The following is a 15,229-nucleotide window of genomic DNA, read 5'->3' on the forward strand; positions in this document are numbered from 1 at the left end:
GCCTGGCACGCCAGCCAGCTCCTCAACTGTACGTCCCACCAGGAGGTACCTGCGTGAGCCAATGGATTCTCCCCAGCCTGGAGGAGTTCAGTGGACAGCCACTTAGCTGATTTGGTCCTCTCGCTAAATCCCATATCCCACACCTCCAATACATCACTGAGCCTGGTGGGCGTGGGTGTCCTGACCTCCCCAGAAAGAGTGGGGGGAAGAAAGGATGCGGGACTGCTCTAAAAGGGGTGTGTCAGTATTCGGTTTATCATCATCGGCACCCAAAGCCTTCCGTCTCATTTCCCCGTAAATTCTCTGACCTCTCAGGCAAGTCCAAAATTTCCAAGGGAGGCAGGGCCCAGCCTTGTGTCCCACACTCCCCAGACTCATCCCCAAGGGGGATGGCCTCTCCTCCCGCCCCTTTCTGGATCTGTATTTTCCATTTGGAACTCCTTCAGCTTTCTTGTGTGTTGCCCATTCTCCTCTCCGGGATGAGCTGGATCTGGGTTATATAGACCTCAGACCCCTCCTGCTCCCAGCGGCCTCTTGGAGGACAGGTTCATTAGAGTCAGCTGCTTGGTGGCTTTTGTTTGTTTTTCCTCCCCCTTCCCCCATGTCACAATTCATTCTGTCACAACCTGGCACACCACCCAGCCCAGCAGGTGTGCCCTACCTGGAGGTACCTGGCATGTTCAAGTGGCTATTCTACATGACAGAACTCTTCTAGGCTGGGCCTGCCTGATCTTTTGCTTAATTTCTCACTGTTGCTGCTACTCGTAAAGCCTCACCAGTACTCGAAATGGTGGGAATGCTAGTGTAGACTGGCCACCAGCCCTCAACCACTGTATCGTTTAGCCCGGCTCGAAAGAGGGTTGGACAACATGGTAGTTAAAATGTTGACATGACCCAATGCCCAGTCTACTGTAAGTCCTACCACTGGTGGAGCGGCAACAGTGGGAAACGTTAAAGAAAAATGCTAATGTAGACAAAGCCTGGAGCAGCCCAAACCAACTCTGCCAGATATCAATGGGAGTCTTTCCACAGAGCGTAAGGAGAGTTGGATCAGGTCCATAATGAATAGGGCTGGTCAAGAACATAAGAGCGGCCCTACTGGGTCAGACCAAGGGTCCATCTCACCCAGTATCCTGTCTGCCAACAGTGGCCAGTGCCAGGTGCCCCAGAGGGAATGAACAGGACAGGTATCATCAAGTGATCCATCCCCTGTCGCCCATTCCCAGCTTCTGGCAATTCTGGATTTCTGGCAAGAAATTTCCCCTCAAACTGTTTTTCAACAGAAAATTGGGTTTTTAATTAAATCAAAGTGTTTTGGTAACTCAGGGCCCTGATGAGGCTGCTAAGTGAAATAACTGGTCAGAAAATGGGCTTTTTTCCCACTCTGGAAACTTTTGACTTTTCAGCAAAGTTAAAAACCCTGAAGTATCTCAGCCAAAAGCCGTACTACTTCAAGTAGGAAATGCCATTGTGCATCATGGAAGTTTCACCTCAGGGGCCTCATGCCTTAGTTCCATTTTTCGACCAAGCTTCTTGGTCAGACTGCATCTCCCATGCTGCACAAGGGTCTCCCCTCATGGAGGAGGGAAGTGATTGCATGATAGGAGTCTCTGGCTATGGAAGATCATCCTGGGGTGTACCATAGTCCAGTTGGGGAGCGAGGCCCATAGAGCAGAATAGAACTGAGGAAACCAGACTACATTTCCCATGAGGCATGGCGGCAGGATATCCAAATCAAGATATTACAGTTTTCGGACATTTTGATTTTTCAATACAAAAAATGCAAACAAAATTAAAATAAATCATTTCGTCAAAAACCCAATTTTCTGGTCTTTTAGCTACTGAAACATGGACCTCTACCACATGAAGGAACACAGAGCTGTCAGTAGTAGTAGCCCCTTTATCTTCCCTATATACCAGCCACTAGAGGGCAACAAGATATCTCTCTCAGGCACGCGCCCACACGCTGGACAGAGCCAGTTCATTGCAGCAGCTGAAATCCCTTTCCTTAACCGGATCCAAGTAAATCAGTCTTAGATTTAGGTTTCTGGTTTGTTTCCCTTCTGTTTTTTAGCTAAGCTAGTATAAATGTTTCCATTATATATCCAATTTTCCCAAAGGTTTTAAACTCGTGTGATTTTTTTCTCTCTCTCTCAAGTGGCATTAAAGCCCTCGGAGTTTTTTCTGCAAACTGTTGTCTCAAAAAAAAAATCAGTTTGATCATTTTAAAATGACAGCGCAACCCACTTCCAATCGAGTGAAAGTCTGTTTGTAGCGAAGCAGAATGAAAATTCCAAATGGTTCTGGTACGTTGCCGGGTTCGCATTGCATTCTGGTGATTGTGAACCTCTGCTTATGGCCCTTGCTTCAGCAAATCACCTGAGCACGTTGTTAGCTTTAAGTATCTGAGTAGTTCCACTGGAGTCAGAAGCTGTGGACAGTCATTTAGAGTCAACAGGACGTAAGCACATGAGTTATTTTCATACCTGAGAGTGGTAGCCCCACTGAGCTCTCTGGTACTACAGACACGTCCGTAAAAAATGATGGATCAGGTCTCAGTTACTAATTATTCATCCTGCTATTATTTTTCAATGTTGTCAAGGAAAGGGATTTAATATCCTACTTTGATCTCATTGCATTTGCATCAACATCAACCAGTTAAGGGGCAAAGGGCTGCTTCCCTAGTGGCCCCCATCGCAGCTTTTGAAAGTCTAGCAAAGCTAGAATAAATATTAATTTCATAAAGTGCTTAATTCTGAGGACAGGCTCTGTGGGAGAGTTGTAGTGTACAGTCCCTGCCTGGAGCTAAACACCAAGCAGCCATTCTCTGTATTTCACCCTGTCATGGGGTCCACTCGCTGCAGGTGGCGCCTCCCCCTGGTCACTCTGGGGAACAGCTCTCTGACAGGTCTGAAATCTCTCCTTATGGTCTCTCTCTCATTGTCCTCTTTCTCACTCTGCGGTCCCTCTCTCACTCCAGGCACTGCAGCCTCCCGTGGTTAGATGTTCGGCTGCGTGCGTGTGTTCCCCCTGTGTGCCACCCCAACCCTGTGCAGACAGCTGGCACAGCAGACCTCGAGCGAACCACCCGATGACCACAAGATCCGTTCAGAGATGAAGGCACTCAGCCAGATTTATTGTTGGCGAAGCATGGTACTAGTATCCTGCAGACTCTACTGGACCACTAATACATGTATGCCTGTAACAATGGACCAGCTCAGTGAATGGCAGGGCTTTTCATTCCTCCCTAGGCCAGACAAAGATACTCCCTCTGAGATACATCATTATACCCTGATACAAATTAGTACTGCCCCTCTGACATAGTTAGTTACTGCCCCCTGATGTGGCTAGTTATCACCCATCACCTTGTACAGGTTGGTTTGATTAAAACATCACTATTACGTACTGTCATCCTGACCTTATTTTTTAGGAGGGGTCAGTGTGTTCCTGTTATCCTTGGGGAATGTTTTTGTACCATCCGTGATATTGGGATGTTCTGGTACCACTTGATCTCGGGATGTGTTTGCGTGAGTGCTCTGTGCCTAGCACTTCTTAGGCATGTGTATTTTTGCAATATCAGCCCTGTTCTTGCCAGATTCTGTGAGCAGGTCCTGCCTCATACCAGGCCTCGAATACAAGGGCTTATGTTTCAGGCTCTCTTCCTACTACACCTCCTCTTCATGACTTGGCCTTTTCGCCAGGTCCTATTCCTTGCTGCTTTTCCCCTGAGCCTTTCCTACCTTTTTCGCTCCTCCCCACGCCCTGGGTTTGCCAGCCCAAACTCCCTCCTCCCAGTGACTACTCTCTATAGTCCCAAACACACCTCCCTTCACCCAGGGAGTGACTGCAGCCTACTCCCCCGCAGCTCCCCTCTGCTATCAGCTCCCTGGCTTTAGAGAAACCCCACCTGTTCCCACACAGGTGCACTTCCCCTAATTAGGGCTTTCCTCTCAGCCTTAATACTCCAGCCGGCCACCTAATAGGTTAATTGGCCTATCTGGCTTCCATTAACCCCTTCAGGGCAAGTGTGTTTTGCGGATGCCCCATCACATACCCTGAACCGTGCCCCAGTGGAAAGGGATTTGCACAGGGGAGTTCTGCAGAGCTCAGGAGTGGAATCCTCTCCAAGGCCACAGAGCCCCCCCATGAGATGAGCTACTGCACTCCCATGGGGAGTGATTTGGTTTGTGCATTTACATAAGCAGAGATCCACTGACCCTGTCCTTTTGACTGGCCTGATTGTGAAGTGAGACAAGGCGGGTGAGGTAAGATCTTTTATTGAACATATGTTTTGGCCCCCAAGGGAAGGCAGAGCATTGGCTTACCTCCTTGCAAAGCAGAATTCCAGGTCTCCTGTCTTTCCAGCTCTCCTGACTGCTAGGACAGGATGGTCTGGGCAAAGGGGGGTGGCAGGATTTGGCCTTAATTCTTATCTTAATTCTGCACCTGATTCTTATCTCATGTTTGCACCCATGCAATTCCCTGAGTTACTTCTGATTTTCACCAGGGTGAGATCCGAAATGGCCCGTCTGTCTTTTTTGGGTCTGGCCCTTCTGGTCTTGTTTACCCCCCACGGTGACTCAGTTTCCCATTGGGGAAGATCCGTTGAGTAATGTAGTGGAGAACTGGCCCCCTGGCGTGTCGCTCTGACTGCCACACGGTGTTGAAGAGAGCTGCTGGATGATGCAGATTTTAACAGTAAAGAGAACCTTGCTTTTTTTTTTTTTTTTCCCAGAGACACTTTTTAATTAAGCCCAGAATGTCTCCTATGGCAGCGTACGCAAAGCAATAAAAAGCCTTGGAGCTTGATTAAACACTGAAGCGAAGTGGTGGCACCGCTGCTGTTATTTGAAAAGGAGGATGCACTCGCGCAACGCAGCCGTTCAGAAATAAAGTTGTGAACTGAAACGGCAGGATCTTACCGAGCAAAATGTCAGGCAGTAAAGGAATGTCAATACTTGGGGGGTTTAATTTGACAATGCAAAGAAACGACTCTGCGGAAAGGCACTCGGAGGCTCAGCAGTCGCAGGAGCTCTCTCTAAAAAGGGAACAATACTAAACCCTTCCTCCCCCCCCAGCCTTAAGGATCAATTCTCCTGCCCCTGGCTCTCTCCAGTGCCACCTCACTTCCTGGATCTGCACTGGTTTCCACTTGTCTTCTTCTTAAAGGCCACGCTTCTTCTGCTCCTTCTCCCATGCTCTCAGTGGGTCTCTTCTGGCACGGGTACAAATCAGGTGTAACTCCATTAAGGGCAATGTAAATAAGAGAAACAAGGCCTATAACTCTACTGCCAGCTACAGCTGAGCCTTCAATTCCGGCTGCACCCCATCCCCTCTCTTACGCCCCTCCCAAACGTCTCCTCTGCCCTTATCCAGCTCTGTTGGATATCACGCCATTTCTTACATTTGGAGCAGCCTCTTAACCAGAAACAGTTCGGAAAGCGCTGCCATTCTGTGAGCTATTCCAGACACCCGGACCAATTGCCACTCTGGGTATCCACTGCTTTGGACCTGTTTACAGTGTCGGGCTGCATAGACTCCCAGAGAATGGCTATATTGAAACTGTGAGCCTGCCTCTCAAGCTAAAAAGAGCAGTATGGATGCTGTGGCATGGGCAGCAGTGGCTTGGGCTAGCCATCTGAGCTCGGACCTAAGGGGTCGGACGGGCTTGCTCTCGGGTGAGTAGCCCGAGCTTCTGCCCATGGTGCAAGGCCCACACAGGGCCGCCCAGAGGGGGGGGCAAGTGGGGCAATTTGCCTCAGGCCCCAGACCCCACAGGGCCCCCGCGAGCCCTGGCCGAGAATCCCTTTCCTGGCTAGAGGCGCTTTTTAATTTTTACTCACCCGGCGGCGCTCCGGGTCTTCGGCGGCACTTCGGTGGCGGGGGGTCCTTCACCTCGCTCCGGGTCTTCGGCGGCACTTCGGCGGCGGGGGGTCATAGAATCATAGAATATCAGGGTTGGAAGGGACCTCAAGAGGTCATCTAGTCCAACCCCCTGCTCAAAGCAGGACCAATTCCCAACTAAATCAACCCAGCCAGGGCTTTGTCAAGGCGGGCCTTAAAAACCTCCAAGGAAGGAGACTCCACCACCTCCCTAGGTAACGCATTCCAGTCCTTCACGTCGCTCCGGGACTTCGGCGGCGGGGGGTCCTTCACCTCGCTCCGGGTCTTCGGCCGCACTTCAGTGGCAGGGGGTCCTTCACCTCGCTCTGGGACTTCGGCGCCACTTCAGAGGCAGGGGGTCCTTCACGTCGCTCCGGGACTTCGGCGGCACTTCGGTGGCGGGGGGTCCTTCACCTCGCTCCGGGACTTTGGCGGCACTTTGGCGGCGGGGGGTCCTTCAGTGCCGCGGAAGACCCGGAGCCAGTAAAGGACCCGCTGCCGAAGACTCGGAGCGCCGCCCGGTTAATACAAGCACCTTAGCGGGTGGCACCTTTTTTTATGTCTGCTCCCCCACTTTGCCCCAGGCCCCCTTAATCCTCTGGGCGGTCCTGGACCCACGCTGCTGTTTTTAGCGTGCTAGCTTGAACGGACCTAGTGCAAGTCGCTCTACCCATGCTGGAAGGCAGGCTCCCGACCGCAGGGTAGCCGTACTCTCCTTGACTTCAACTGGCGCTTAGATCTTTGGGCCATGGAGTGTGTTCTCGCTCTAAAAGATTATTCTAGCCAATCTGCCACTCACACCCACGCTAGAAAATACAGACACCATAGACTAGAAAGATCATCCACCCCCCCTTTCAATTATACCCATTTGCTTTTTCTTGCTGCACATTTAAAGCTAAAAAGGATTAAGAGAAATGATCATCTCAAAGGAAAAAGAAGCTGAGTTGTATTCTGTTCTCAAGGGTTTGAAAGGGCCCTTGTCATCTCTGCAAAGGTGGTGATGCAAAGGAGAGAGCTATGCAGCTGGACATGGGTGTGAATGACTGATGGGGGGCATGCCTTGAAAATGGGGGGGTTGACTAGCTGACCCACACAGTATCCTCCAGCTAAGTTTGCCCTGTGTTGTTGTAACATCTGAGCTCCTCATCATCTTTAATGCATTTAGCCTCACAACCCTCCCCCCCACTCCCGATGGGGAAACTGAGGCACACAGAAACAAAGGCCAGATCTACACTTACAAATCAGCTCGACCTAGCTATGTCACTCAGGGCTGTGAAAAATTTCGCGCCCTGAGCACCATATTTAGGTTGACACTAAGACACAGCTAGGTCGACGGAAGAATTATTTTGTTGAAAAATGACCTTTTTAAAAAAAAATCCCCAAACCATTCAAAAATATTTTTTTGAAACCCCAAAATATTTTCATTTTTTCATGGAAACCAGGGGAGAGATGTGGTGAGGGGATGGAGTCAAAACTGAAACTATGTTATGAAAAAGGTTAAAGAAATGAAAAGCCATTCCTTTTTAAAATTATTTTAGTTTTTTCATAGGTTTTCATGAAACGTTAACATAACACAAAGGTTGTGTTTTTCATCAGGAAATGCCAAACTTTAGATTGAATGTATCATGTTAACAGTGGATCGGGACCTGCATTTGGCCTCAGGCAAACCTGGGTTCAATCCCCGACTCTGCCACTAGTTTGTTGCAAGACCTTGGACAAGTCACTTCACTGCTCTGTGCCTCAGTCTCTCCATCTGTAAAATGGGGATAATGCCACTGACCTCCTTTGTAAAGTGCTTGAGATCTATGGATGAAAAGTGCTAGATCAGGGTAGGTTTCATTATTGTGAATATATATGCATTGGAGACCATTTGTAATTACACATTCACATCTTATGGTCCCTATCCTGCAAAGACATGCTCATATGCTTAGCTTTAGATACTCTGGGTAGTCCCATTGAGGAACCATTTAGTTCAAAAACAGCGGTAACATTTTTACTTAATTAAAAAAAAATCACAGGTGGGCAAACACTGACTATGGAAAATTTCAGGGCAAAAGCTTCCACAAATTTCTGATGTCTTAAAATAGGCCTGTAAAATGGAAACTGGTTTACTACTTTAATAATATAGGGGTTGCTGACACCGCCACTAAAATGCACGTAGGCGGATTAATGCATCGGCGACTACAGATTATTTATGTACATTATTTCTGCTTTCTGTATTTTATTTCGCACCAAGAGTTTCGCGTCCAAAACACACATAGCAAAAACAACCCCGTAAATCTCTATGGCACAGACAATGCCTAGTTATTATAGCTGGGAGGATCTTCCTTTAAGAATGCCAAATGAACTAGGAGACTATCACAGCTGGCAGTTCAATAGTTTGCCTTCAAGAAAAAAAAAATCCAAAGACAACAAAAATCTTTGACAATAACGTTCCTGTTCAAGAAAAACTGGCCCTCTACAGACCTCTCAGGTCTACACCTGTGTCAAATTGCCTTCCAGAAAATAACACTTTTGCTATACGTTCTAGGAGTTGAAGTAGCAACTCCAGAATTAACTCTATAGTGACAGTTTCAGTCTAATTCCATGTTGCGGATGCTTTACAGCTTTCTCAGGGCTGGTCTACACTGGGGGAGGGATCGATCTAAGATACGTCGACTTCAGCTACGCTATTCTCATAGCTGAAGTTGCGTACCTTAGATCGATTTACCTCGGGTCCTCATGGCGCAGGATCGACGGCCGCGGCTCCCCCTTCGACTCCGCTTCCGCCTCTCGCTCGGGTGGAGTTCCGGAGTCGACGGGAGCACGTTCGGGGATCGATTTATCACGTCTAGACGAGACGCGATAAATCGATCCCCGATAGATCGATGACTACCCGCCGATCCGGGGGGTAGTGAAGACGTACCCTCAGAATACAGTGGTTTGCGCTTGAATTTCTCATGGCTGTTCCCAGCCCAGATGGGAATTATTTGGGAAAAGTGCATCTTTAAAATACACAGAGCAGATGCATACTCCCAAGATCCACCCTGGGGTTTGATTTGTTTTGATGGAAGATATCATTTGCCACACTGGATCAGTTTATCAGTCTATTCCCCCTGGAATTCCTGCTCCCAACAGTGTCCAATATCTGATGTGCCCCCCATCCACACCCACTGCAGACTGCTGTGTTCTACCTGAGAAGTGAGGGCTTCGCTTTGCATTCAAAGATTTCCAGCAGCAAAGAGGAATATTTCTGGGAAGGGAGAGGACCTGCCACACTTACCACCTCCCTCCCATAGGGCTCTGCTGGAAGAAGTGCCGTTATACTAATTGAACAAGTAAAGCAAAACGTGCCTCTTCCTGCACTCCCCTTTAAAGACATTATGCCTTTGGGCATGCCTACACTACCTGCCGGATCGCGTAGCTGAAGTCAGCGTATCTTAGGTCGGAGCCCCTCCCCGCCCCCACAGTGTAGGCCTAGCCTTTCAAGGAACATAAGAATGGCCGCACTGGGTCAGACCAAAGGTCCATCTAGCCCAGTATCTTGTTTTCTGGACAGTGGCCGGTGCCAGCTGCTTCACAGGGAATGAACGGAAGAGGGCAATTTATCTAGTGATCCCCTGTAGTCCAGTCCCAGCTTTTGACAGTCAGAGGTTTAGGGACATTGAGAGCATAGGGTTGCATCCCTGACCATCTTGACTAATAGCCATTGATGGACCGATCCTCCATGGACTTCTCAATTTTAAAAAAAAAAACCCAGTTATACTTTTGGCCTTCACAACATCCCTTGCAATGAGTTCCACAGCTTGACTGTGTGTTGTGGGAAGAAATCCTTCCCTATGTTTGTTTTAAACCTGCCGCCTATTAATATTACTGGTGACCTCTGGTTCTTGTGTTATGTGACGGGGTAAACAACACTTCCTTATACACTTTCTCCACCCCAGTCATAATTTGATTGACCTCTATCATATCCCCCTTAGTCGTCTCTTTTGTAAGCTGAACAGTGCCAGTCTTTTTAATCTCTCCTCATATGGAAGCTGTTCCATACTCCAATCATTTTTGTTTCTCTTCTCTGTACCTTTTCCAATTCTAATATCTTTTTTTTTTTGAGATGGGGTGACCAGAAGTGTACTCAGTATTCAAGGTGTGAGCGCACCATGGATCTAAATAGTGGCATTACAATATTTTGTCTTATTAGCTATCCCTTTCTTAATGGTTCCTAGCATTCTTTTCACATTTTTGACTGCCGCTGGACCTTGAGCGGATGTTTTCAGAAAACTATCCACAGTGACTCCAAGATCTCTTTCGTGAGTGGTAACAGCTAATTTAGACCCCATCATTTTGATTGTATAGTTAGGATTACGTTCTCCAATGTGCATTATTTTGCAAAATACCTCCCAGGCACTGCTGCTCAACCAAAGTGCCTCTCCAGTGTGGCTCATAAAAGCCATAATTGAGCCCTTCATTTTTATGGGGTTTGATAATATTAAGATAATTCAGCAGAATGTTAACTGGCATTCTGCAGCCTATGGTCAGTCACCACACTGAAATCTGGCCTACTGCATGTAGGGACTGTCTCCTCTTGATCGCTACAGAACTGCCAAAATAACAGCTTTTGCAAAGATTACCCAAGTCTTGGATACAAACACCCTGTTATCAGTAACCCACTTGTCTCTTCACAGAACTGGGGCCAACCCTGCCAGCCTCACTCACAGGAGTTGGACTGGAGTTCTGGGAAGCAAAGTAAATCACACCTCTGCTGAAAGTACAAATGATTGGGCCTGTGAGAACCTTATTCCACGTAGGCCCCAATCTTGCAAACAACGACACACCGTAGTCACATTCAGGTTTGCAAGATGGGGATCGTAGATTGTGAACGCCTCTGGCCAGGGATTCTGTCTTCCTCTCTGTTTATACAGGGCCTAGCACAACAGCGCTCCCTATCCTAATTGTGGCCAAATGAGTAATGTTTTCAGGATCAGGCTCTGGATTCTAATTGCCAATGAGGCCCCTTTAAACTGCTCAGGCCATGTAAATGAGAACCAGGCCCACTCTTTACAGGGCCCTTATTAAGTGACTCCATAGTTAGGGCTACATTCTAAAATAGGCCTGAAAGTGGACATAGGTCCCTGGTTTTCGCTAAAAGTAGGTAGCTAATTGGTAGAAATTTCACACTGGGTTAGTTTTGATACCTTTTGAATTTTCTGCATAGTTTTTGTTTGTTTTCTCATTAGAAGGTTTTAATAGGAAGACTTTGAATTTGCATTGTGGTTGAAATTTTTCCTTGGCCATTCTACTTTTCACTACTGACTGATATCTTGTTTCAAAAAATAACCTTCCGTTATCTATCTACACTACACCTGGCAGAGAGCTGGATCCTGGATAGATCTGGTGCATTTGGTGGTGTTGAAAAAAAAAAATTAGCATTACATGACAGCCTTCTACTACTGCCTATAACATAACCCTTTACCAAGCTAACCGCTACACCAAACATAGAATCATAGAATATTAGGGTTGGAAGAGACCACAGGAGGTCATCTAGTCCAACCCCCTGCTCAAAGCAGGACCAATCCCCAACTAAATCATCCCAGCCAGGGCTTTGTCAAACCGGGCTTTAAAAACCATCCACAACTACTGGTGTTGTGGGGGAAATAATCTGGTGTTTGTACAGAACCTAGCCCAGTGGGATCCTGGTCCATGAGTGGGACTCCTAGACGCTACAACCATCGAAATAAATAATTCTAATGCGGCATGGCCTGTGGGGTGTAACAGGGGTGACAGTGATAAGGTGTATGCTTGTGGGTGGAAGAGGACAGTGAGGGCTGGTCTACACTGGGGGGGGGGTCGATGTAAGATACGCAACTTCAGCTATGGGAATAGCGTAGCTGAAGTCGACGTATCTTATTTCGACTTAACTCGGGTCCTCACGGCATGGGATCGACGGCCTCGGCTCCCCCGTTGACTCCGCTACCGCCGCTCGCCCTGGTGGAGTTCCGGAATCGACGGGAGCGCGTTCGGGGATCGATATATCACGTCTAGATGAGACGTGATAAATCAATCCTCGATAGATCAATCGCTACCTGCCGATTCGGCGGGTGGTCTGGACGTACCGTAATATAACTTTTCATGTCTTTGCTTTTCTGGGTTCGTGTCAGGCTTGCTGGGTGTAGCAACCCTAACTGCTTCATGACAGAGTTGTTCGTGTATTACTTATGCCCCCATCGAGCCAATGGCAAAACTCTCACTGACTCCCACAGAGAGCAGGGTCCGGCCAACCATTACAGCTTAATCAATTCTTAACAGGTCCACAGTCGAAATACAGGTTTCAGAGTGATAGCTGTGTTAGTCTGTATCAGCAAAAAGAAGGAGGAGTACTTTTGGCACCTTAGAGACTAACAAATTTATTGGAGCATAAACTTTCGTGGGCTAAAACCCACTTCATCAGATGCATGCAGTGGAAAATACAGTAGGAAGATATATATACACAGAGAACATGAAAAAATGGGTGTTGCCATACCAACTATAACGCAAGTAATTAATTAAGGTGAGCTATTAGGTGAGATATTATCAGCAGGAGAAAAAAAAACTTTTGTAGTGATAATCAGGATGGCCCATTTCCAATAGGTGACAAGAAGGTGTGAGTAACAGTAGGGGGGGGGAAATTTGCTTTTCTAGCAGCAAAAATATATTAAGGTGACTGAGATGCTGTCGTTACAAACATAAGCTGCTGCATAACCTCCTTGTGGCCTGATTTTGAAAAGAGTTTGGCAGAAGGGTTGTTCTGAAAATCTAGCTATAAGGGACACAACTGGAGCTGCAGGGTATAGCACACTGAAAAATGCTTTGGGGCATTATCCCATTCATTTCAAAGGGTATCTACAGAAATGGACCTAAATTAATGGAAATGCAGGTCAAGTAGTAAATAAGCAGACCAGGGCCTTCATGGGGTAACATGTCGTTAGGGAGCGCGGAATATTGGAGATGTGATCCACCCTTCATTTCCGAGAGCAGATTTTTGGCTCGGAGCCTCAGAGGTATTTAGGCTTTGAACTTCTGTTGAAATCACTGGATGTTAGGAGCCAAAATGCCTTTGAGGATATGGGCTTTTGCCCTTCGAACTTCTTCTAAAGCCACCTGAAGTGAATGGGAGCGTTCTCCATCAACTGGAAAGTCTGCAAAGGCTCCCAGATCACAACGGTGTGCTGTGGCTCAGGCTCTGCATGTCCCTGAGCGACAACTGGTTTGGCACTGTTATGGTACCTGTTTAAACATAAGAACGGCCATACTGGGTCAGACCAAAGGTCCATCAAGCCCAGTATCCCGTCCTCTGACAGTGGCCAATGGCAGGTGCCCCAAAGGGAATGAACAGAACAGATTATCATCAAGTGATCCATGCCCTGTCACCCAATCCCAGCTTCTGGCAAACAGGCTAGGGACACCATTCCTGCCCTTCAGCCATTGGTGGATCTATCTTCCATGAATCTATCTAGAATCATAGAATATTAGGGTTGGAAGGGACCTCAGGAGGTCATCTAGTCCAACCCCCTGCTCAAAGCAGGACCAATCCCCAGATAGATTTTTGCCCCAGATCACTAAAGGATTGACCTCATAACCCTGGGTTTAACAAGCCACTGCTCAAACCATTGAGCTATCCCTATCTAGCTCTCTTTTGAACCCACTTATAGTACTGGCCTTCACAACATCCTCTGGCAAGGCGCTCCAGAGGTTGACAGTGCGTTGCGTGAAAAAATACTTTCTTGTGTTTGTTTTAAACCTGCTACCTGTTCATTTCATTTGGTGGCTCCTTGTTCTTGTATTATGAGAAGGAGTAAATAACACTTCCTTATTTACTTTCTCTATACCACTCATGATTTTATAGACCTCTATCTCATCCCCCCTTAGTCGCCTCTTTTCCAAGCTGAAAAGTCCCAGTCTTATGAATCTCTTCTCATACAGAAGCCGTTCCATACCTCTAATCATTTTTGTTGCCCGTTTCCGAACCTTTTCCAATTCCAATATATCTTTTTTGAGATGGGGCGACCACAGCTGCACGCAGTATTCAAGACGTGGGCATACCACGGATTTATATAGAGGCAATATGATATTTTCTGTCTTATTATCTATCCCTTTCTTGATGATTCCCAACATTCTGTTCGCTTTTTTGACTGCTGCTGCACATTGAGTTTAGCCAGTTTGTTAGCCCGTGAAATGGTATATTTTGTGTGTGCCTTCAAGATCCAATCCTGCAAATACAAATCCACTGTACTTATGCCAGTCATCCCGTCAAAGTTACTCTCCTAAGATGCCTCCATTAAAGTGGAGTATGTGTGTAAATGTTTGCAGGAACACAGCCACAGCTTTCGTGGGCCCGATTGGGAGCTGGGAATACCCCCAGGACTACATACAATAGCTGGTCGCATTTAAAAGACACGCTCAAAAGGATCTAGATATAAGGCTGTAATGGCTCCATCTATTGGGTAAAAATATGCAAAATAAAACAAAACTCATAAGAACAATGAATTTAGACAAAAATGTCACACTGGATTGAAGGCAGACAGTGCAGTCTATCGTTTGATATTATACGTGTCTACTATTTATTCCTCATTTAAAATCATAAATAAAAACGAAGGCAGTTCAGACAAATTCATGTGCCAAAGATGGCTGCATTTCAGAAGAGTAAGTGAAACAACCCTCGTGAACTCATCCTAGGTGATACAGAATTATTATTAATCAACATGTAGTTGTATAATATGTATAGCCAATTGACTGCCTACACTTGTGGTTCATTATTAAAAGTGTCCAAGAAACCAAATAGACAATCCATTTAACTGAGTTTGGCTAAAGACAAAACAACACAATACAAACGAAGACAGCCATACCTTCCTTCCGGGAAGCAATTCTTATCTCACAGCATGTCTACCTCAAACAGGTTTGCTTTGAAGATACAACCCTAAAACTCTCTCTATTTAGGTTATGGCTGTTTCCAAGTTAAAAAGCACTTTGCACATCACCTAAGAGCCAACCCTCCAGTTCCTCAACTTGTATCTTTCATTATCACTGTTTTGGATCCCACATTCCAAACCAGCCGAGTGTAGAGGAACATCCCAACTTGTGCTAGGACGCCCCATTCACGTCTCTTAGCTTTGACAGGCTTCCTCTTATTGTTAATAACAAAGCTGACTTCAGCTTTGCAAAGTGTTGTGGGATACTTGACATGGGTGAACAGAATTGTGGGATGAGTTAATATAACTTCAGTTATGTAACATAACTTCCCAACATTTAAATATACAACGTATACTATAATATTACCATGCACCTCTCTATTAATGTGGTGTAACAACCTGTATCCTCCAGAGCTCTGTGTGTA

General features: G+C 46.7%; 1 protein-coding gene across 1 annotated transcript in view; it reads left to right on the top strand.

Moving 5' to 3' along the window:
- LOC112118288 (acid-sensing ion channel 2) overlaps positions 1-15,229 on the top strand; it is a 1,160,041-nt gene that overhangs the window by 817,572 nt on the left and 327,240 nt on the right. The window lies entirely within an intron of this gene.

This window comes from Terrapene carolina, unplaced genomic scaffold (assembly GCF_002925995.2).
Source record: "Terrapene carolina triunguis isolate 2854851 unplaced genomic scaffold, T_m_triunguis-2.0 Scaffold193, whole genome shotgun sequence".
In the NCBI taxonomy this organism is placed as follows: Eukaryota; Metazoa; Chordata; order Testudines; family Emydidae; genus Terrapene; species Terrapene triunguis.